The sequence below is a fragment of the Lynx rufus genome, unplaced genomic scaffold, assembly GCF_022079265.1.
Source record: "Lynx rufus isolate CCGP_SWC_20201006 ecotype Redwood Valley unplaced genomic scaffold, mLynRuf1.p SCAF_5, whole genome shotgun sequence".
NCBI lineage: Eukaryota > Metazoa > Chordata > Mammalia > Carnivora > Felidae > Lynx > Lynx rufus.
In genome coordinates this window covers 96,463,499-96,486,640 of record NW_025814867.1, presented here as the reverse complement: position 1 = coordinate 96,486,640, position 23,142 = coordinate 96,463,499, and the positions used below count along the sequence as shown (strand labels likewise).

Here is a 23,142-nt window from a genome sequence, read left to right as displayed (position 1 = left end):
ATCTCTGTGGAATACAGGAGCAGAAAACTACCAAAAGAAAGAAAAGTAAAATAAAGCAAATTTCCAATGAAAAATATCCAAAAACTCATCACAGAAAGAAGGGAAAAATCGAGGTCTCCACAGATGAGTGCTTTTAATTAGGAAGAGGGCTGAACGGCAAAGAGCTTATGCTAATAAGCAGCCTCTTTTAATCAGCTTATTAAAAAGAAACATTTTTAACAGCCAAAATAGTTTCAAAAATGGTAATTATTAGAAAAGCATTAGCAGGTTGATGGTAGGGGAAGGAAAGGGCTGGTCATGAGCTGAAATTAAAAAGCTTCTTGGATAATCTAGGCAGGCCCGGTGATCCAGAAGAAGTGGGACAGCAATCCGTGTGGGCATGTTCTGTGTCAGCTTCATCTCTGTTCTTCCATAAAAAACTGTCTTTTTCTTTTCTTCAGATCCTCTGGTTTCCTACTTTTCCTTCTGTCTTTTGGACTTTTTTTTTCCTTTTTCTCTGCTGCCCCACTATTATTTCTAACCTGTTTTCCCAAATACTTTTTTCTTTTATTGCATTTTTTGTTCCAAGGGTTTGGTTTTACTTATAAATATGCTTTCTTTGTGTACTGATCCTTGCAGCCCAAACATGTTCAACCTATCTAACTTGAATTTTAACATTAAAAAAATCCATTAAGATTTGGTTTCTAAAGGATATTTTAAGCATTTTTCTCTGTTCTGCATCACAGTTAAAAAAAAACCCTTCAGATAAATATTGAATTCTATTCCATTATGAATTAAAATATCAGGATCTCTTGCCCTGGAGTAAGCTCCTAATTTTACTGTGTTAGTAAAGGTATAAGCAAAAAACACAACCTTCTATGAGCTTTTAAAAGGAAAGGAAATAAATATAGGAACTTGATAAATAGATGATGGAAGAGAATGAGAAGCCAATCAGGTGACACTGAGGCCCAAAAGTGATTAGCAGCAGCAGAGAGCTACTCCTTCCTTCTAGTAGAGACAGAGGAAGTGGTAGTGCTTGAATCCAGGAGCAAAAACTGGAACTATGAAGGTCAGTCCTGAGGATCTGGAGTCACAAAAGAAAGTCAGTAGCCTGTCCAAGATACCAACTGGAAAAGAGAAAGAGAAATACTCTAGCTCTTTTCTTTCTACTGCTCTCCAGTTTCCCACCATGCCTGCTAATGTCTGAGACCAGCAAGAGGATCAGCAGAACAGGAGCGCCTTGGAACCAAAAAGTCTGTGGAGGTCAGACTCCTGCTACAAAGACAGGAGTAGAGCAGTTTGAGGACTGGATCCAAGAAGCAACTGCTATAGGTCCAGGACAGTCTAGCTCTTTAGCATAGAAAGGAAATAGATTCTTCTTCTTCTTCTTCTTCTTTTTTTTTTTTCATTTTTCATCTCCTGTATGTTAGCAAATTGCCAAAACCTAAGTCAAAAGATAATTCAAATACCTATAGGAGACCTAAAATCTGGACTATTTTGAAATTTCTAAGTTCCAATAATCTAAACTATTCAATGCATGTTTTAACGTTGAGCCCTGAAACAGTGAGGGTTGAAGAACTCCTGTGCTTCTACACAAAATTTTCCCTCTGTATCCATACAATTTGGGGAGAATCAGGAATAGGAAAATATACAATTTCTGAACAGTTGCAACTTTAATTTCATAAACCATTTGCTGCTAGCAAACCAAATGTATACAGGAATGTAGTAATAAGATAAGGAGGAGTAAATGAAAATAAAATTTACGGCAATTAATTTTTTATTTAAAGGTCATACTTAAGTGTGCCTGGGTGGCTCAGTTGGCTAAGCATCCAACTCCTGATTGCAGCTCAAGTCATGATCTCATGGTTCGTGTGATCGAACCCTGCGTCAGGCTCTGTGCTGACAGTACGGAGCCTGCTTGGGAATCAATCTCTCTCTCTCTCTCTCTCTCTCTTTCTCTCTCTCTTTCTCTGTCCCTCCACTCCTCTCTAAACAAACATAAAAGCAAACAAACATTTTAAAAAGATCATACTTAGTCTATCATAAATGGTCTGAAAACTTACAATTATGAAATTTGTGTTTCTGTATTGTAAATCTGGTAAGTGGCAGAAGGAACATAATAGGGTAGTCTAATTTCAGCAGAGTATTCTATGCTGCTTGACAAATTTTTATTTGTACTCAGTAAGTTCTCTTATGTGCTCCTTATGGTAGATTCCATAAACTTTTACCACTCTGCTTTAAAGTCCCCATTCCAAGTACAATCAAAATAAGATCTAGGTTACATCTTCCTCAATTTCCCTTCCTACTACTTTAACCCTTGTGTGTCTATTGACCTTTACTTAATCCCTATTGTAGAGGCAGTACTCTGCCCCTTATCACTGGAGAACTATGCCACCCTGGGTCTTAGCAAACCTTCTCTCAACTCCTTTGGCATTTGTATAAGTTAGGGTCTTCTTGGGAATGTGTTACTTTATCCCTTTCTCAACCACAATCATAACTTCAAATGTCCTTTAAATGTATTTATTCCCAAATTTATTTCCATTGATCTAATCTTATCATATAGCCAGATACATATCCAACTTCCTACCAAGCAAATCCATGTACTCATACCTAACATGTCTTTACCTTCTCTTCCAAACATCCTCTGCTTGCTTAATTCTAGTGTATTTAAATTCCAGAACAAGAATCCATCCCTGTGTCTAGAATATTCTTCCTTCTACTAATCTTTGTGTATCTAGACTTTTGCTGTCATTTTATCCTCTTTGCCTCAGTAAGACTTACCTAACCACACTAACTTAAAACAGCTACCCTGTGGCAAGAGGAACAAAAGCAATATTAACCCATTGGGACTGCACCTAAATAAAAACGGTTTTCTACAGCAAAGTAAACCACCAACAAAGCAAAAAGACAACCCACCAAATGGGAAAAGATTTGCAAACAATATATCTTATAAGGAGTTAATATCCAAAATATTTATCTAAAAGAATTTATACAACTCAGCACCAAAAACCAAAAAATAACCAAATTAAAAATGGGCAGAAGAAATGAAGACATTTTTTTCAAAGAAGACATACAAATGGCCAACAGACACATTAAAAGATACTAACTAATTATCAGGGAAATGCAAATCAAAACTACACTAAGATATCACCTCATACCTGTCAGAATGGTTATTATCAAAAAAGACAAGAAATAACAGGTGTTTGCAAGGATATAGAGAAAGGGGAGCCCTTGGACACTACTGAAGGGAATGTAAATTGGTGCAGCCATTATGCAAAACAGTGTGGAGGTACCTCAAAAAATTAAAAATAGAACTGCCCTATGATCCAGAAGTTCCACTTCTAGGTATTTAACCAAAGAAAATAAAAATACTAACTTGAAAAGACCCTATGTCCATTGCAATATTATTTACAATTGTTTGCAGGTGGCAGCAAACTAAATGTCCATTGATAGCTCAATGGATAAAGAAGATATTGTATATATACAGTGGAATGTTATTCAGCCATAAAAAGAGTAAGAGCTTGCCATGTGTGACAACAGGGACGGACCTAAAGGGTATCACAGGAAGTGAAACAAGTCAGACAGATAAAGAAAATACCATATGAACATTTGTATATGGAATTGAAAACAAAACAAAACAAAACAAACAAAACAAAACAAAACAGAAACAGACTTCCAGATACAGAGCACAAACTGATGATTGCCAGAGGGGAAGAGAGTCGGCAGATAGATGAAATAAATGAAGTGGATTAAGCGATACAATCTTCTAGCTCTAGAACAAATAAGACATTGGATGCAATGTACAGCATAGGGAATACAGTCAATAATATTCTAACAACTTTATATGGTAACAGATGGTAACTAGACTTATGATGGTGACCATTTTGTAATGTACATATTGAATCACTGTCTTGTATAATATCTTGTGATATTATATGTCAGTTTTCCTTCAATTAAAAAAAAAAACACTCTGCTGTTTTCTTATTTCCTTATAAGGTCAAATACAAACGTCTTAGGAAAACAAAGCCCTTCAAAATCTGGCCCGAAGTTTCTTCTCAGACTTTGATTCTTACCTTTTTCATCTATACCCTGTTTCAAGGTGTATATAATTTCCTACTTTTCTCCAAATATATCAGACTCTTTGTTCCAATATATACTGTTCCTTCTGCATAAAGTGTTTTTTTCCCTTTTCCATCATAATAATTCCTCTAAAACCCAATGTAACCCCTTCTGAGACATTTTTCCCATATCTTAACAAAATCGGTTTTGTCTCTTGTGTTTTACTTTGGCACTTACTACATCGCACTATGTATATATGTAGGTAGTATGCCTCCCGCTGGACTGCCAATTCCTGTAAGGCAGGGAACATATCTTAACCATCACTGTATTCCTAAAGCCTAACACCTGCCTGCAATGGAATTTGCTGAATGGATGAATACATATATTTGTTAATTCAAATACATGAGAGACTATAGCTATTTTCTTGGAGTTTTCTATTTTCTCAAAGGAAATCATAATGGAGGCAAAAAGTACTGATTCTAAGGGAAGAGAGAAGGAACACAGGGAAAAATGTGGACTATACTTCAGAAATGAAATGCATACTTTCCATGCTTCATAAGGAGAAAAAGGAAGAGGAGGAGGAGGAGAAAAGAAAAAACAAAGGAACACACACACACAAACACACACACACACACACACACACACACGAAAAGGTAGGTAGTCTATATTACTGTTTCATTAATTCTCATAGAAATATCAAATCAAAGAAAATTAGAAGAAATCTTAGCAATCATCCAGTCCAAACTCTTTCCTTTCCCAATGAGAAAAACTGTACATCAATAGGTTAGATTTGCTTAAAATCACTCAGTTAATAGGTAGTAGAACCTTAATTTGAGTTGTCTAAAGCAATGATTAATGATTCCTTCACAAATAAAAATTTTCTTGTACACATTTACTAGTTTCCAGAATTAAAACACATTCTTATTCTTTATACTACCATTTTTATTTCGACTTTCCAAACACACTCTACAAGCTTAAATGCAATTTTCTGATATATCGCTGCCTAAGTACATTTAGGGGAATACATAGAAAGATAAATACAAAAAGAAAAAACCTTCATATACAAAATTTCACTTGATAAAAGAATGTTAGGAGGGCAAACATGTTGTATGCATACAACAGGAGCCTAAGATGCTTAAACACATACAATTTTAAATCTCTGGAAAAAAAATCTTTAAAACCTTTCCTGCAAAAGTACCTTATTTTCATTGTTATGTTTTGATATGAATGACTATAGCAGGCAAATGCCAGTATTCGCAGCCCTAGTCCTGGTTTGTCTGAGAAAATGATGCCAAGCGTGCAGTGCCATCTGCTCCTGTAGCGATGCCATCCTTCCGTTTTTCAGCGTGGTGATAAACAACCCAACTGCACATCATTTTCTGAGTTCCACAAGCACCTCAGGGCAGGAGAGGGGAGGGGATGTGGTCCCCCTATGTCACATCCAAAGAGATGCATACAGTAGGGTGTGGGAAGGGAGAATCAGTAAGTGAAAAATGGGAGGACAATCCTGGAAACACCAAAATAGCCACAGGACAGATTGTCTCCTACTTTGCAAATGTCCTGGTAGTGGTGATAATAGGGCAGAGGTAGAATAGGTATGGGGGTGATGTTCATTTCAGAACATATGAAATCAACAAGCCTCATATTAGCTTTTCTATCCTCAGTTTTTTTAGTGACTATGGTTATCTTCTCACGAACAAATACATGGTCAGAAAATGGACATGTAATTAGAAAGCAAGCTGGGAAGATATATAGAAACATGTGGTATTAACAATTCATGCAGGGCTTATATATCATTGTCAGTATGATACAGAAGTAAGGTCATGGAACTCTAATCTCAACAAAGTGATGTGAAAGTTGAGACAATTATAAATTTGGGAGTGACCATTATCTAATATTAAATTGCTCCTGTAATTTCCCTACCTCTGTATTTAAGCTAGTTTCTGTTTGTCCATAATCAGTGATAGGAAGCTCACTAACTTATTGTATCAGACAAAGACCTTTCTATATATATTTCAGACTTCCTAGATGTTTTAGATATGTATCTGTCACACAGTTTCTTAGTTGATAAATAAAACCATCATTTTATGACATCAGTGTTATCCTCTAAGACCCTAGGACACAGGTTGAATAAGTATGTAAGGAAGTTAACAGGTCAAGATATTTGTTGCTGATTTGAGAAGAAAAAACCTTCAAATATGACATAGAAAAATAAAATTGTGGAGATATTTGGAGGTATTACTGGAGAAATTGAGGGAGCAATGTATATAATAATATTTTGGTAAAGAAGAAGTTTTAGGACTAGGGTAAGCTTATGGTAACACTCAGAGAAGAGATTCTGTAGAAAGCAGGAGGGAATATCAAGCTGGATTGTGGCCTTGAATCAAATATGTAATCCATAAGAGACTTTAGCAATTGAGGTCTTTCTCTAGTCTTTGACTACTTAAAATACAGGTAAAATATGTAATTAAACATAAAGCGATAATGAAAATCAGCCAATAGGAACCTTTGCCCGGACAAATTGACTCATCTGAGAGGATTAATATAATCACTTATTACTTCTCTCAAATGGTAATGAAACATCATGTGTACACCTAGAGAACCATAGAGGATGGTGGTGGATTTGAGTCCACACGCTATAGAGGAAAAATCACAGGAGGGTAACAGAAGAGTCGTGACCTTGAGGACATATTCTCAAGGACATATTCTTTAAAACTGACACTATTAATCACCTGGGTAGTGACATTTACCAAATTCTGTTCCAGGTAATGCTTGGTTCTAGAGATATAAAAATAAAGCAGACAGATGTCCTACCTCTAGAAGTTCAAATAATGGAAGAAAAGACTGATGCACATGTAACTAATTTACTTCAAAGCAAGGATGTAGACCTGCCTTCTGGAGTAGGTTAGAAATGACTCCAGAAAGGAAATATGATTTTAAATTCCAGAGCTTGCTTTGAAAGATGAATGGGATTTTGAGAGCTAGAAAAGGAGAATGGGGCATTCCAAGCAGCTATGATGTTTAGACAAGACCTCTGGGACAGAATAAACCATTTAGTTCATCCTGCATCCTGCAAATATTACCTTAACTTGGCAAAAAGTCAGGCAAACGGGGCTATCTTCTATGTTATGTCCAAACTGCTCAATTTTCAGGTCAGCTCCTTTGGACCCTTTTGGTCTTGAGCTCTCTACCCTACACTGCTTGCTCCTCATTGTGGTTTCTTGAGCAAGATGCCAGGCCAAAGATGCCTGTGCATACATGTTAGATATGAGTACATCCACATGTCTATATGCACTTATGTGTGAAACACTGGCATTTGTTCTTCAAACTGATACAATCCCCATGATAAGAGTCTTTCAAATGCACTAAAGTTTAATAACACTATTGAAAGAGTGAGAGTCAGGGTATATGTCGATCTAAGGTGTGTCCAGAATAATATATATCCCCTGATTTCAGGATTAGTAAGTCATCTAGTCTCTTTGTCTGATATTCCTTTTGCCCTGGTGCCTGGAAAAGTTGTCTGCTTAATCCTGGGATCCAGTGGTTCTCAGATTGTGGAAACTAGAGAAGATGCTTTAATATCTAGTCTTTTGGGAACTGCACACCCAGGAAAGTCCCCGAAAATACTGCTCTAGCAAGCCCCTTTAGATAATACGTAGGCAAAGTTATAAACAATACTGCTTTATAGCATATTATTGTTACAGTTTCACCAGTGACAATATCATACTGACAACAATCAAACTACTAAAATCATCATTTATAATTTACAAAGTACTTCCAAGTGCATTATCTCCTTAAAGCCTCCCATGAACCCTAAAACAAACATTACTATGAACCCCATTTTATACATAAGGGGACTGAGATCCAGAGAAATAACTGACTTGCCCTGAATCTCTCAGTTATTTGATATCAGTGCCAAAGAAAAACCCAGATCTTCTGAATCCTATGCCTTTTTTTTTTTTTTGCCCTAGAACAATGATCTGTGCCAAACAGAGTCAAATTCAATAAAATGAATAGCAGAGTGCTTGACAATAACACCCATATTCTATTACCTAGCTAATTTTAGTTTAAAGACTGTATTCACCTGGGTGGCTCAGTTGGTTGAGTGTCTGATTTCTGCCTCAGGTCATGAACTCGTGGTCCGTGAGTTTGAGCCCTGCATCAGGCTGTGTGCTGACACCTCAGAACCTGAAGCCTGCTTCAGATTCTGTGTTTCCCTCTCTCTCTGTTTTTCCACCACTTACACTCTGTCTCTCTCTCTCAAAAATTAAAACATTTAAAAAAGATGGTATTGATATTTTCCCTATGAATACTTAATTCAAGTGAGAAGATATCTTCTTTGCAGCCTGAAACACACTGTCAAATCTAGATTGTCAGGAGTTTCTAGAACTTGTTATCTAATCCAAAAAAAAAAAATCACACTACTATTGGCTATGCATTTGGTAACCCTTGCCTTATTAAAGAGCTGTTGCCTTCACCCTGACTTCCATTCATTTTTCAATTCATCCTTACAAAAACAAATATTCAAGAAACCCATATCTGTATACAAATTAAACGTAAATAGGAGCGCCTGGATGGCTTAGTCAGTTAAGCGTCCAACTCTCGATTTCAGCTCAGGAAATGATCTCACAGTTCATGGGATCAAGCCTGACTTGATGTGTGCTGACAGTGTGGAGTCTGCTTGGGGTTCTCTCTCTCCCTTTCTCTGCCCTTCCCCCCACAAAAAAAACCCTTTAAAAAACAAATTAAACATAAATTATTACCAACAGTAGAACAGCTATTTTCTACCTCCTCTTTCAGATGCTCAAAACTGTGATGAATAGAAAGGGGGAAAAAAAGGAAAGCTATAAACGGAAAGAGAAGGAAAAGGAATCCATTGTTTCCTATGTGCCCACCTCCTTCTTACAGGTGGAATGAAATATGGAAGCAGAGAGTTGATAAACGGATGATCCTTTAGGTGGGATTCCTCCAAGGGACAAAAGGTTAGCTGTCCATGTGCCCACCTTCGTCTTGTTCCCTTGTGTTCAGACCCCTACTTGCTAGGACATACTGCCCCCTTATAAAGACAAGTGGCCCCAAGCAACAGTTTGTGTTGTTTTTTTTTTAATTTTTTTTTATTTTATAAAATTTTTTATTTTTATTTATTTCTATTTTTTTTCACATTTATTTATTTTTGAGAGACAGAGAGAGACAGAGCGTGAGCAGGGCAGGGGCAGAAAGAGAGGGAGACAGAATCAGAAGCAGGCTCCAGGCTCTGAGCTGTCAGCACAGATCCTGACGAGGGGCTCGAACCCATGAACCTTGAGATCATGACCTAAGCCAAATTCGGATGCTTAATTGACTGAGTCACCCAGGCACCCCACAGTTTGTGTTTTTATAAACCATGTCCCTGAAAAAATAAATTAGTGGAGCATGTTATTGTTAATTTAAGGTAGAAACATCTAACTTCAGCCTCTATTTGACTCATGATTTTTCTGATGAAATCTTCATTAGAATTTCATAAGCTCTAGAATCTAACATTACTAATTCAGCCACAAAGCATAGTGTTAATATTTTGCAGATGGCATGGTTAGTACAAAAGGTAGAGATAGGAAAGAGGCAGTAAAAACCTTAATACCAAGAAAACCTTTAGAACAGAAGCCGGTCATGCGGGCCACAACCACCCAGCAGGTGCTTTACCCATAAGGTTAATCACACTGAAAGAAGGTGAATTCATTAGCAAAAGAGGAGTCACAAATACATATGCAGGCAGGTGAGGGAAGATAGTTCAAGTCTAGTGGGTCACTCCTTTCATCTTAAGACTCTACAGGGCAGGGGTGCTTGGGTGGCTCAGTAGGTTAAGTATCTGACTTCGGCTCAGGTCATGATCTCACAGTTTGTGGGTTCATGCCCCACATCGGGCTCTGTACTGACAGCTCAGAGCCTGGAGCCTATTTCGGATTCTTTGTCTCCCTCTATCTCTGCCCCTCCCCTACTCGCACTCTGTCTGTCTCCCTCAAAAATAAAGAGTAAAAAAATTAAAAAAAAAAAGACTATAGAGGGCAGATTCTTTAAAGAAACTAAACCAGGCAAAGCAAAGTATTGAAGCAAGAATAGATAGCTGATCCATTTCTCAGGAGGGATTCCTGTAATGGGATAGGAGCTTAGGTTGAATGACATCTAAAAACAGTTCCAGTGCTAAGATTCTATAAAATATTTCAATTTGCAAATACCTTAACTTCATCTTAATTTCACATGCAGAAGTCTTACCTTTTTAGAGATATCAAAATTCAGTGCTTATCACTTGAATCATGTTGTGTCCTCAAAACAAATGGATGGTAAAAAGCATTATTTGTTAAGCCTCAAAGCTGAAAAACTCATTCTGCTTCTCACACATTTGACCAATAGTGACAAATCACAAGTGGTAGGCAGTCCAAGCGGCCAATGTTTATTAAATGTCTCACTCAACCCCAAACCTCATGAATTGTTTAACATACAAGAGAGACAGAAAGCCAGTATTTCTCCTTGTGTCAGCTCTTGTTAGGAGTGTCTCTGCTCCTCTCACTCCTGGCTAGGAACAACATTAACATTCATTGTTCTTGGAACGCATAGGAATTCGGGGGGCCCTTATAACCACAGCCAATCCTGTGCCATGTGGCTATGAATGAACACCCAGTCTATAAGCACCAAGAGGCAAATGTGAAGGACACACCAAATAGTACACACTTAGAAGGCTACGGCAGTTGTCATTGTTCTGCCTCCATTGGCAACAATTTGAATATGCTAGGGAGAGAAAGAATCCAGTAGTCTCACACCAAGAAACCCCCATGAATTCAATACTGAAAAAATGAGACTTTTCAAATCACCCATTTAAAAGTTAGCCATAAGGAAATTGGCTTTAGGTAGCTTGTGACCTGCAAGATGAAGATTCTTATCCAGTCTTTGGAGTAATTAGAGAATTTCATCACTGTTAGTGGTTTTCCATGCTGCTTTGCTCACTATTTTGTGGCAAAAACCAGAGGGCATAGCTAGGGGGAGTAGGTGGTTGGTTCATTTGAAAAATATCTAAAGGTACTTGTAATCATGAGTCCCTGTGACTCTATGTAGATATACATTTTTTAATAACTATCTTGGATTTTCCTATGAGAATAAAACATTTTAGCATTATGAATGTGAATAATTCAAGGAAAACTTACTGCAATAAATATCTACTTAGGCATACAACACTACCATTTCTGTAATTTTTATGGTTTCAGTTGTCCTCACAAATGTGACCCTAAAGTTAACTTTAAGGGATCTTTCTGATTTGCACCAGCCTCCAGGAAGGCCAATTCCATAACACCCATCATTAAGAATTAGGAAATGATTCTTGAATCATTGAATTTGGAGACATAAGTCCCAATCAAAGATTGAGGCTTCTTTGGTCTACGATGCCCTGACCAATGGGAAAACAAAAACAAAAACAAAACACCAAATATTGAGTAAGTCTATCCCTTTCTAGAGTTTTTTGATCAATATGATCTTGAGCTAAATCAGTAGTCCCAGAGCTATTCCAGATTTGGAGAATTATCAGGTCTCTGGAGCATAGCACATGGCCTCACTCTTAGACTACTCTTTCTTCCTAAAGAGAGAGCTAGAGATTGTCTTGATATGTTACTATTGCAAAGGAATCTAAAAAATGGATACATTTTCCAAATTGAATAAATACAGAAATAAAATACCCTTCACCATCTGCACATACCAACCAGCCATATAACATGATTTTCAGTAATCAGATGTCATCCATGGAAAGACAAAAAATGGGAGGTGGTATTTTCCAGTAGCAAGATCCAATTTCTAAACAAAGAGTTTTCTGTGGTGGTTGTAAACATCAGCTATACTCCCTGGAGAAACACATTTTTCTCGAACATTGCATATATGTAATACATAAAGCATGTTTTTATTACTAGTATTTGTCTTCTATCTTTCACATATCTTTGCAAATGACGATTCACAGCAACCCAAAATAAGACTGCAAAGGCAAGGGGAAAAGAGAGCATGAGATAACATTAAATGTAATAAACCTTAAGATTTCTCTTTGTTGTTCATATAGCTGAAGCTAGTCTGCAGGAAGACTTATGTAGATTCCTCTCAGAAGGATGGAGATTTCTTATTTGTACATTGGATATTAGCAGCTGCAGTGCTTCAGTGAACTCAAAGTTTTATAGTGGAAAAATAAAATGGATAAAACCAACAGAGTTTGAAATTTAAGAGTGGGGGACAATGTCAAGACACCGAGTTAGTGATAGGATTCAAGCTGCTGTAAGAGTCACTGTGACAACTCTTCCTGCTCAAAAAAGCCCAGCAAGATCATTCTCATTTTCTGAGAATCATAACATTTTGTAAGTACATACTAATTTTCAGATCATCAAGTTCTTCCCAATTTAAACACCATATGCTTCTTCCAATTCCTGCCTTTCCCTAGAGTTCCACAATGGGACCAAATCCTCTAAAGTCCAGCAGCACTGACTGTACACATCCTTCATTGGGAACATTTAATATAATAACCCCTAGAAGAGTTTCTCTGTTAATATACTTTATACGTATATGGAATATTCCTTAAGGACAAGGACTGTGATATATCTCATAGTATCCAAAATCCCTTTACCATCTAACACAGAGAAGAAGGAATAAACTTATCTGTTGAGGATGAAAGTCTCTGTATCCATTTTATAGCTAGAAGTCTGTCCATAAATTGTATCGGGATTTGACAGTTCTTATATTCAATTATGCAACAAATAGATTCATACAGATTTCACTCACCAGTACCTACCTGCTTTACAGAAAAGGACAATGACATAATGTGGCCGGACCAAGAAGGGAATAGACTTTTAAAAACAGACAGAAATTAAAAGAAGGGGCCCCAACATGTCATGATAAAGATGACTTGTAGCCTGGTTTACTCCATTTCTGCCTCTCATGAATAAACAAAATCAGTTCCTCCATTACACCTTCTTATTTCAGTGATATCCTAGACAGATCCTGCTGGGACTCAGACTTGAAGAGAGTGCCATTAGTTAACCAGAACTAGAAAAAGCTAGCATGGGGCTTTATACAAAACTATGGCTTTATAAAAACTCTGACTACAATCTGTTTAGTGGTTGAACATGTTAGTTTCAGTGTCTTTGGAAAAACTCAAACGATTGGAACTATTTCCAGGAAATTTCCCAGAACCCAAAAATCTTCCCATAATGTATTTTTCCACAAACCTCCCTGGTTAAAAACTTACAAATTTGCCAAGAATAGTCACTTTTGTTCTGGGTGTTGGCCAATCTCTCAATCTCTCTGCTGTTTCCCTGGAGAGGATTTCTGATAAGAAATTGATTCTCATCATTCTTCAGATTGGATGGGGGCTCTTTACCAATTACTGAAGCTGGACATCAGGAAAGCACCTGTGCTCTGTGTGACATGACATTGTATCTACACTTCCATCTCATTTCAAAGAACAGTTCCTTCTCCTGACATGCCCATCATCATTGATGGTGATATTAATTTCAGTAACATGGTTATGTACTGATATAACAATTATGAAACAAAAATGAAAAAAAAAGAACAATTGAGTGCATCCGAGGTTAGAAGAAAATCTAAAAGCATAATTATATTTTAGCTCACAAGTTAAGAAAAGGAAGATTGGCCAGAGAGATGCAAAAGAGTGTATCAGAGAGAAAGAGTATAATGCTTTAAACATGAATTTACTGACAAGTTTGCTACAGGGTAAAAGTCTTTGGTTGGAGCAGACACAGTTTAGAAGTCCACATGCTAGAACTTGATCCTTGCCAGAAATCTCTTTCAACAGCCACTTTGAAACATGTATATTTATAGACAAAGAGAGCCATAAAAATTGCATATGGTCTTTTGACTGCTTGAGCACTTAGCCTTAACTAGAGAAGTGAAATGGAAGCCAACTTAATCTTTCTCCTAGTTTTTAATACTTTGGTGCTACAACAGTACACGTACTGTTAGGATTTGCTACTCTTAGTTAAATCTCTGAAGGCCATGCTCTGAGATTCCTAAGACTAGAGGCTGAAGGATCTAAGGGGAAGGATTGAGCTTCCATGACAACTAGATGAGAAGTCCCTTTAGGGATCCAAATCGGCTTGGGCTTTAGGGGGAAAAATGTATGCTTTCAGGAAAAAGTAGAAGAAACCTGTATTATTAACGTGGTCTAGAGGTGAAACCATACTTAAACAGGAGGTGCCATTCAGGAAGGGGGTGTGTTTATTTTATATTTTAAATGACACATTGAGTCATAATGGAAATAGTCAGACACCAATGAATTATTTATATTGTGACCATTTTCCTTCTCTCCCAGTTTTCCTTTTTCTTCCTGGTGCTTCCCTGTTTATCCAACCTAATGCAATAAAATGCATAATTAATTTCTAAACGCTTCCGTTGAGCGGTGCAATTTGTCAAGTCGAGTTGTTAATAGAATTAAGCTTTTTATCAGCGATTAGCAAAAGAAGGTAAAAAAAATTAATTACAGAATTGTATGCCTCCCTGGTTCAAAGCCAGGTTTTGGATTAAATGTTCGATAAAGGTTTCTTGACACGTTATAAAACACTTAGCAAGAGCTGCTTTCCCCTAGTGCATTTAAAACCTGTCTCTGTGCAAACCCAACCTGCAAGGCATGTGCATTTGGGTAGACCTTTGTGCACGCCAGCATGGGGAGCTACAAAATCATTTTACAAAATCCTGAGGAAAATGTTGGTTTTCCTTACACTGCTCAAGACAAGGGATAAGCTATGACCTCACAGGTGTTTTCCATCTTTAATTTTTGATAGTGTGATTTACAGCTTGAGTGAAGTTGAAGAATTGGTTGGAGGGAATAATAGAACAGTACACCAATAACATGATTAATATATGATAGGCCTTCATCTATAATTGTGTATAAGATACCTACACAGGTTAGTATGTAAGGGCTGTTCAAAATATTTGACCTTACCTAAATCTCTCATATAATTTATCCACTTCTTCTAAGCTTGATCCTTTCTTTCTTCTCTGTTCTGTGTCCTCATCACCTCATTCTCTTATGAAGCAGAATAATTCAACCTGTTTCGTGCCCTCACTTTTTCCAGTCCAGGTGAGGAGGAAGGAAAGAAAAAACGAATCTGACACAGAAGATCCTGACACCCATTGGGCCACGTTTTATGAGTGGCACAAATGACTGTTCTTCAATGGCAGGAAACATTTTACCTTTTTTCAATTGCTTGTACTAAGACACTCAGATGCAGCAAGCACTTCTTGCCTGCTCTTCCACATCTGGAGGTCCCATACTTTCAGCCATCTGTTTCCGAATCCCACCATCGAGACCCCTTTGAGCAAAGCCCAGGGCATAGTTTCCAGAGTGAAGTTGTGCCCTTCCAAGAAGGCACACTTGGTGTGTAGGTCCTAAGTTCTAAACTTAGGATGGGAGGCCAGAGTTTGCCCTTCAGTTTCAGAGGCATGTTTTCTCATATTCCCTGCAGCAGAGAACCAAGCACTAGAATTACAGGGAACTTCTGCAGACTAAACAAATTGGTACACATTTACAACTGTAGTAGATCCAATGTATGCACATATACTCTATCCCTCCGAAACTTGGGAGAAGAAGGAGAAATGGGCCCTAAAAAGACAGTATATAAAGCATCCGTCTGTCACGAACACTGTCTCAGTCTGAGCTGTTATTACAAAAGACAACAGATTGGGTGGATTAAACAACAACCATTTGTTTCTCATACTTCTAGAGGAAGGGAAGTCTAAGATCAAGGCAACAGCAGATATAGTGTCTGATAAGAGCCTGCTTCCTGGTTCAAAGATGGCCATTTTCTCGCTGTGTCCTCATATGACAGAAGGGGCAAGAAAGCTCTCCAAGGTCTCTTTTATAAGAAAACTAATTCCATTCAAGAGGGCTCCAGCCTCATGACCTCATCACCTCATAAAGGTCCCACCTCCTAATAATACCATTGCATTGAGGGTTAGGATCACAACTAATAAATTTGAGGAGAACACAAACATTTAGTTCAGAACAGAAGCTCAATCTTTCTTTTTGTTTTCTTGGTCCTCATTTTTCTTTTCACTCTATCTTTTATGCTTTCCAATGAACTTTGGATAATACGTTAAGTAGTCACACATAATTCAATTTTAAGTACTCAAAGAGTAGTACAGTATGACTATTTTATGTAACAAAATTAGATTATATAAAATAATGCTGTTATTGCATATCCCATATAAAATGATAGATTTGTTCTAAATATTTTCTCTTAATTACAAAATAAACAAAACCAATAACAAAATATAACATAGAATCAGCTTACACATCAGGTTGAGAATTATAACAAGCAATGTAATTTTTCTGATCATTTGAATTTAAGTTCCATGATCTCTAGGGACACTTGGTTTTGCTTATTGTCACTGTAACCTCATTACCTTGAATTTCTGATACATAGTAGGTACTCCATAAATATTAGTTAAATCAATGAATAGTTAAGTGAAGGTTACTTATCGTGGGTTTTTTTTGTTCCAAGTATTTTATTGATTTTTTTAAAGTATTCCTTTGCTTCCTCAGTAAACACAGAAACATACTTTGACTTTCCTTAATGGCTCAGAATTTTGCAGCGCCTCATTAAGTATAAGTAATATTAATTAGCACTATAAAATTAATAACCTGACAATTATCAGGTAAAATGGGAGGAATCAAAGCTGATTCTCATTGACCCTAATTGTCACCCACTTTGCTTTTGACTGATTCTTTGATTCTAGCTTGTTTTCTTGTCCTTAATCTCATTCTCATAAAAGAATGAAGAAATGTGCAATTCTATGGCCTCCTAAATGAAATTTAATACGGCTGCCTTTCTACAAAATTAATGAGTAATCTAAGGATGAATCTATCTTCTCCAAAATTGTTTTCCAACCCTCATTACAATCTTTCTTATCATTTGTATATTTCTCCTTTGAATTCTCAGTAGCTTTTAAAATACCTTTTCTTAGCTGAGCGTTAACAATAACTTAGTTACTATGGAAGGTTTACTCCATTCTTTTATTTTTTTTTCAATTAAGAATCTTTTCCATTTTAAAGATTAGTATATTTGAAAACCTTAATCTTTACAGTACTCAACAGAGTGTCAGGGACAAATTTTGTGAAGGTTTTCCTTTTTACTAAAATTTAACAGAATTCTACACAAAGCAATGTTAAAAAAAATCTTGTATTATACTTAGGTGATGGCACTCTTTTATTGAATGTATCATATTCTAAGTAATACCTAGGTACATGGTTTGAATTAAGGAAGCAAAAATCACCAATAGGAAAATAATACCATTACATATTAACGCTGCCTCCGGAAGGTGAACACACCTGCCTAACATTAAAACAGAGTTGTTACAGGGTGCCTGGGTGGCTCAGTCTGTTGGGCATCCGACTTCGGCTCAGGTCATGATCTTGCGGTCCATGAGTTCAAGCCCCGCATCGGGCTCTGGGCTGACAGCTCAGAGCCTGGAGCCTGTTTTGGATTCTGTGTCTCCCTCTCTCTCTGACCCTCCCCTGCTCATGCTCTGTCTCTCTGTCTCAAAAATAAATAAATGTTTAAAAAAATTAAAAAAAAAAGAGTTGTTACTTTCAGGTAAGCATATGCTTCTAGAGTGATCACTTTGTGCATGTACAATAATGTGAAGTGACTGCTCAAATGGAAAATGAAAGAGACACACATTATGCACAAATTTGCACTTTCTTAGCAAATGGTTTATGTGTAACACTCTTGAAAATTATTGGAATGATACTTTCCATCAATTTTTTAAAAAATCTTACTAATATACTACTTGTTTGTCTTCCTTCTGTCAAACCCTGAGCCAATCACATTCCCAAGGCTGTCTGAGGAATTAGAGGAAAAGGAACATAACAGGGCAGACAAAACACAGGAGAAAGACCTATGTATGGAAGAGGGATATGACTCCTTCACACAGCAGAGGATGAGAAAGGCCACTATCAAGCAAAAGAACCCCCTGACCTCTGAGAAAGCAAAGTCCAGACTGGTGTAGGAGAAGAGCTGTTGCTTCAGAGAAGGGTTCCTGGTATAACCAATGATGAAGCTCCCAAACATAATACCAATTTCAGTCTCAGTGCCAGCCACGTCTGCCTGAGGCAGTCCCAGCCCCAGCGAACTTGGCTTTTGTATTGATGTTCCTTGAAACTTCCCTTGAAATGGAAGCTGCAGATAGGAACAAGTGATGTCAGGGGACAGGGCTGCCACACTGCTGAGACTCTCACCTGCCGGTCACCTGTCGGTGTCTATGGTTGTTTTAGCACGACTGCAGACAGTGATAGGCTCAACAACTGACAGGTACTCCTGACCAAGAAGCGGGTGGAGATGAACTCTGAGCAGGTATAAATTTTCAGGACAAGAGGTAGTGTGGCAGGAGAGCTGCTCCCAGCAGAGAGAAGCAATTTCATTAAAAAAAAGAAAAACCCACACACAGGGGTGCCTGGGTGGCTCAGTAGGTTAAGCATCTGACTCTTGATTTCAGCTCAGGTCATGATCTCATGGTTTGTGGGATTGAGCCCCATGTCTGGCTCTGCGCTGACAATGTGGAGCCTGATTAGGATTCTCTCTCTCCCTCTCTCTCTCTCTCTCTGTCCCTCCGCTGCTCTCTCTCTCTCTAAATAACTAAACATTTAAAACAAAGTAAAAACAAAAATCCAACACACAAATGTAGTCATTCTGTCCTCACTTCAACAAATCTGTAGACTTTTGGATTTGGCTTGACCCTACACAAGAATTGTCTTTTTTTTTTTTTTTTTAATACCAAAACATATCAACATATCAGTTCCTTGGTGCTCTAACACTGTTCAAAATGTTTGGTAATTACAACAACAGAAATTTACAATTCTGCAGAATTACTCAGTGGCTATACATTTAACTGATAAATTTTCAAAATATACATTTAGCTATCCAATAACATGACAACCTTAAAATGTCAGTGATCTCATGCCAACAGTGCACAGGCCTCAATCACTTGTTTGTACTCAAAAACCTTTATCTTTGCTTATTCATGATACATTGGTCATAGGTAGTAAAAACACCCATACAAAAAGTGACTTCTATGTTCTAATACAGTCCTATGAGCATAAGACAGTATTCAATAGCTATATTTTGCTCACAAGTGGTGAAAAATTTAGACTGGTTCATTTTCAGTCCCGACACTTTCTCATTCATAGATGAAAACTGGAAAATTTTGCAGAAGCTCTTTCTCATGTTCATTGTTCCTTGTAATTATACATGTGTTTTCCTATTTTAAGGCTTATAAATGCTTTCATAGATTACTTCTCTGCCTATCACAACTAGAAGCCAATATGATAGCGAAGTGCATGGAACTAGTTTTTTATTTAGAAAGCAGTACAAATAAATACTGGTGGTGTTGGTTTGCAATAATGTGATCGGGTTGCTTGCAAGAATATGTTTATCTCCTATTGGTCAAGTGTGTAAATGAATGTAAGATTCTTTTGGTAACAAATACCCTCAGATGTAAGACAGTGATTCTCTTACTTCTTCACTCCCTGCCATAAAAACAACCAGCCTTAACCTCTGCCATATCATTGCTATGCACTGTCTCCTCTTTGTTCTCATTTTATTTAATCTCAAAACACTTCTGTTTTTCCTACAGTTTTTCTCCTCAATTTTCTACCTGCAATTTTCCCAGGTATGGTTTGTTGCTTAAAAGGGTACATTTCCAAGTATAAGTATTTGTCTGACAAATAGGGTCAAATCTCTGGTTTGTATTCAGGAAGACGTTCTCTTTCTCTTAAGGGAAGGGATGCTAAACTTTTCTTCCTTTCAATATTTTAAAATATTTCTCATTTGTATAAGTACATTTAACTCTCCAGGGGGGTTAAATAAATATTTTACTTCATTTGACATTACTGAGGTCCTAGAGGTACATAAAACTCTTTAACCTCTGGGAGTCTCTCTCCTATCTAGTAATATACAGTATTTTTAAAAGTTGCATTAAAGCATATGACCTCAGTCTACATATATGTACTTATTTTTAAATAATGAACTGCCTTAGTAATATATTATAAGCCATACTAATATATTAAAAATATAATATATAAAAAAATAAAAATGAGATCCAAATATAGAGTTTATAATCATTTCTTCAAGACCTCAGTGCACACTTTTCGGACCCCTTTTGAGACCACAGCATGATCTGCCAAGTCATTAGCTATTACACTTGGACACCTAGAGGGAGTGCTAATCACCTAGGGAAACTTCCAGGTGGGGGTGGGGTGAAACACCAGTATTGTTAAGTAGCATAACTTTTAGCTTCGAAATTCTGGTCCCATTTTCTCTGGTCAGAGCCAGATCAATATTTTTGTGAGGCTTAGAGAAATAGAAGCCAATTAGTGTGCATCTGTGCCTTGGGGAGGGAGAATCTGGGCCCAAGGCCCAAAGTCCAAGACAACATTTCCTGTGGGAGATACGGCCTTCAGTGAAGTGCTTTTCCTTGAGTATTTGTTGATGGGGGTAGAGGTGTAGGCAAAGAGGAGCATCACCAGGGGGAGGATGCAGTTGATTAACATTCTGAGCATGTGAAACAGTTTGTGCACAATTAACTTTTCTGAAGTGTATTCCAGCGCTTTCAAATTATGTTTTGCATAGTGTAATTCTATCCTATTACCCTTAGCCACATACACCTTGGTATCAGAGTATTATAAATTATTTCTCTGCCTCCTTAGTGTTTACAACTTTCTGATATAGCACTTGTAGATAGTGATCATGCATATTCCTTCCTAGTTATCACAGTGAAACTAGAGCTATTTTATTCTTGTAATCTTTCTTCATTCGTCCTAAAGTTCTTTAATCATTTTTGTTGTTGGTTTCTTCTTTCATTTCCAGTTATCAGTATCTTTCTGATCCTGGGGCACTCAGACTTAGAAGGGGAATGCCAGATATACTCTCACCTTACTGAATAAATAGGAGCTATAGGCTACAGCTTTCCTGTCCTGTGATAGCGTGTGTCTGTTTATGAAGCCAGTGCTCTCATGAATTTTTATTATCTTAGCATCACATTGAATTATCAGCATGTCACCTTGCTATTTAGAAAGCTGTCATCTGATTCTTTCTTCATCATGGCATCCTTCCACTTGAGCTCAGTCTTTCTCATAGCTTTGAATTTCTTTTTTTTTTTTTTCCCTCCAGATTTGCTTTGTTTGAAGTGATCTGTGGTTTGCACCATTTCCTGTTTAGGAAACAACTGCCTATCTAGGAAATTAGCACAGTCAATTAGAATCCAAGCTTTCTGAAGACTAGATTCTTCAGAAAAGTCTTAGCCAACTGTGGGCAGGTTTGCAGAATGTACTGATCTTGGAATTCTCCTTTCTAAAATGCTCTAATTTTGATCAGTTTCTTTGCAACTGGAATGTGTACATTTTGCTATCTGGGTATACATATCTGCATTCACACTTTTTTTCTAAATTAAAGTAAGATATGATTGAGCAAATATTTTAATACTCTATGTGGCTGATGTATACAATAGAAGAATAATTTGAAATATAATAAATACTACATTACTTCCCTAATGAGCCTGATGGAACGTCTTCCTTACCATTTTCTTATTATACTTCTGACCCAAATTGAGGTTGACATACACTACCCACATTTTATTTGCCATTTAAGGTGTTTTTCATCTAAGTGTAGGGACTGTTGTGTGGAAAAAAGCAGTTCTCCCATGGGAAATAAAAAAAACAGAGTTAATAGTTACAACCTGTTGAGTCTTTGTCTTATTGATGTAAAACTTGAAATTTAATTTTAACTATCTAGGAAGTAGAAATTATAAACTATTGATCCTAGATTGTGGTGTGAGAATTTAGTCTTCTTAGGCTTAGATTTTAGGGTATAAGTGATACAAATGCTGATAAATTTCCTCTCTGACTCCATATTGAAGTCTTTAATCTGCCCATAAGTGAATTTTTTTTTAATATTGATGTTTTAAATATTTTTGACTCATCAAAATATTCAAGGTCCTCTCTGAGATTCTGACTTTTTGGACTGTAGCATATGACTCTCTATTCACTCTGATATTCTCTAGGATTATAAGATAGATGGCAAGTACTTTTTGGTACATGCAAAATAGAACTACTAAAACTTCTTTAGATTACAGATGACTGTATCTGTAAAGCTATCATTGCACAGAAAAGAATGCAATAAATTTCTAGTCATAAATCACTTAGCACATCTTGCTAAGGGAGGAGGTAAAATGTTCAAAAGGCTATGTTCTAAGGAGGCAGCAAGAAGAAGGAAACAGACATTTAGTGGGGAAGAAAGAAATCATCAAAGTTGAAACAAACCATATAACATCCAGTTTTCTGAGCTTGGAACTCTCATCTAGGTCCCTCAAGAGGTAGGTGCACAGACTCAGGGGTTCAGATGGACTCAAAGAAACTAGTTTGATGGGTGCCTAGTGAGTAGAAAGCACAGTGATCTTGTTTTGTAGGCTCCTATAGCAATGATTTGGTTAGGAAGATATTCTATTGGTTGGGCTCTATCATTCTATCCATTCTCACTGGGAAAACCTGTATGCTCTCCAACAGACAGAGAAGATAACACTCTGTAGAAGAGGAAGAAAAGAAAAAAAAAACAGTAAAAGATCCATTTGTTTAATATATGAATGACAAAGATAATAAGGAATGTGATCAGGACAAAGATAGAAAGATGATCATAATTAACTATATATATTCTCAATTGTAAGAATTAATTAATCTACTATATAAAAGGATGGGCATTTTTACAGTCATGTATTTGGTAAGAAACTGTACCATGTTTCAGTATTTTCAGCTTCACGTCTATGAAGTCAGGCATACTTCCATAAGCACTTACCAAGATTATAGTTTTTATATTATTTATTATATCAACAGCTTTATGTCCTTAAATACAGAGTTCTAGAAATATCACTGGGTATTTACAAGCCTCTGTTCTAACAACTAATGACTGGATCCACTAATATTACTAATGTTAATTTACATAAAAAAACATATTCTCTTTGTTGCATCTTTTGACTTCTAAGGAAATATGGCAGCATGGTTTGGAGGCCAAGATTTTTACTCAGAGTGGAAAAAAG

The 23,142-nt window shown here is 36.9% G+C and overlaps 1 protein-coding gene and 1 pseudogene across 2 annotated transcripts in view; both read right to left on the bottom strand.

Annotated features, from left to right (window-relative positions):
- Positions 1 to 18,478, bottom strand: part of LOC124526501 (uncharacterized) — a 31,025-nt pseudogene extending 12,547 nt beyond the window's left edge.
- Positions 1 to 23,142, bottom strand: part of LSAMP (limbic system associated membrane protein) — a 646,514-nt gene that overhangs the window by 440,949 nt on the left and 182,423 nt on the right. The gene's annotated exons all lie outside the window — the stretch shown is intronic.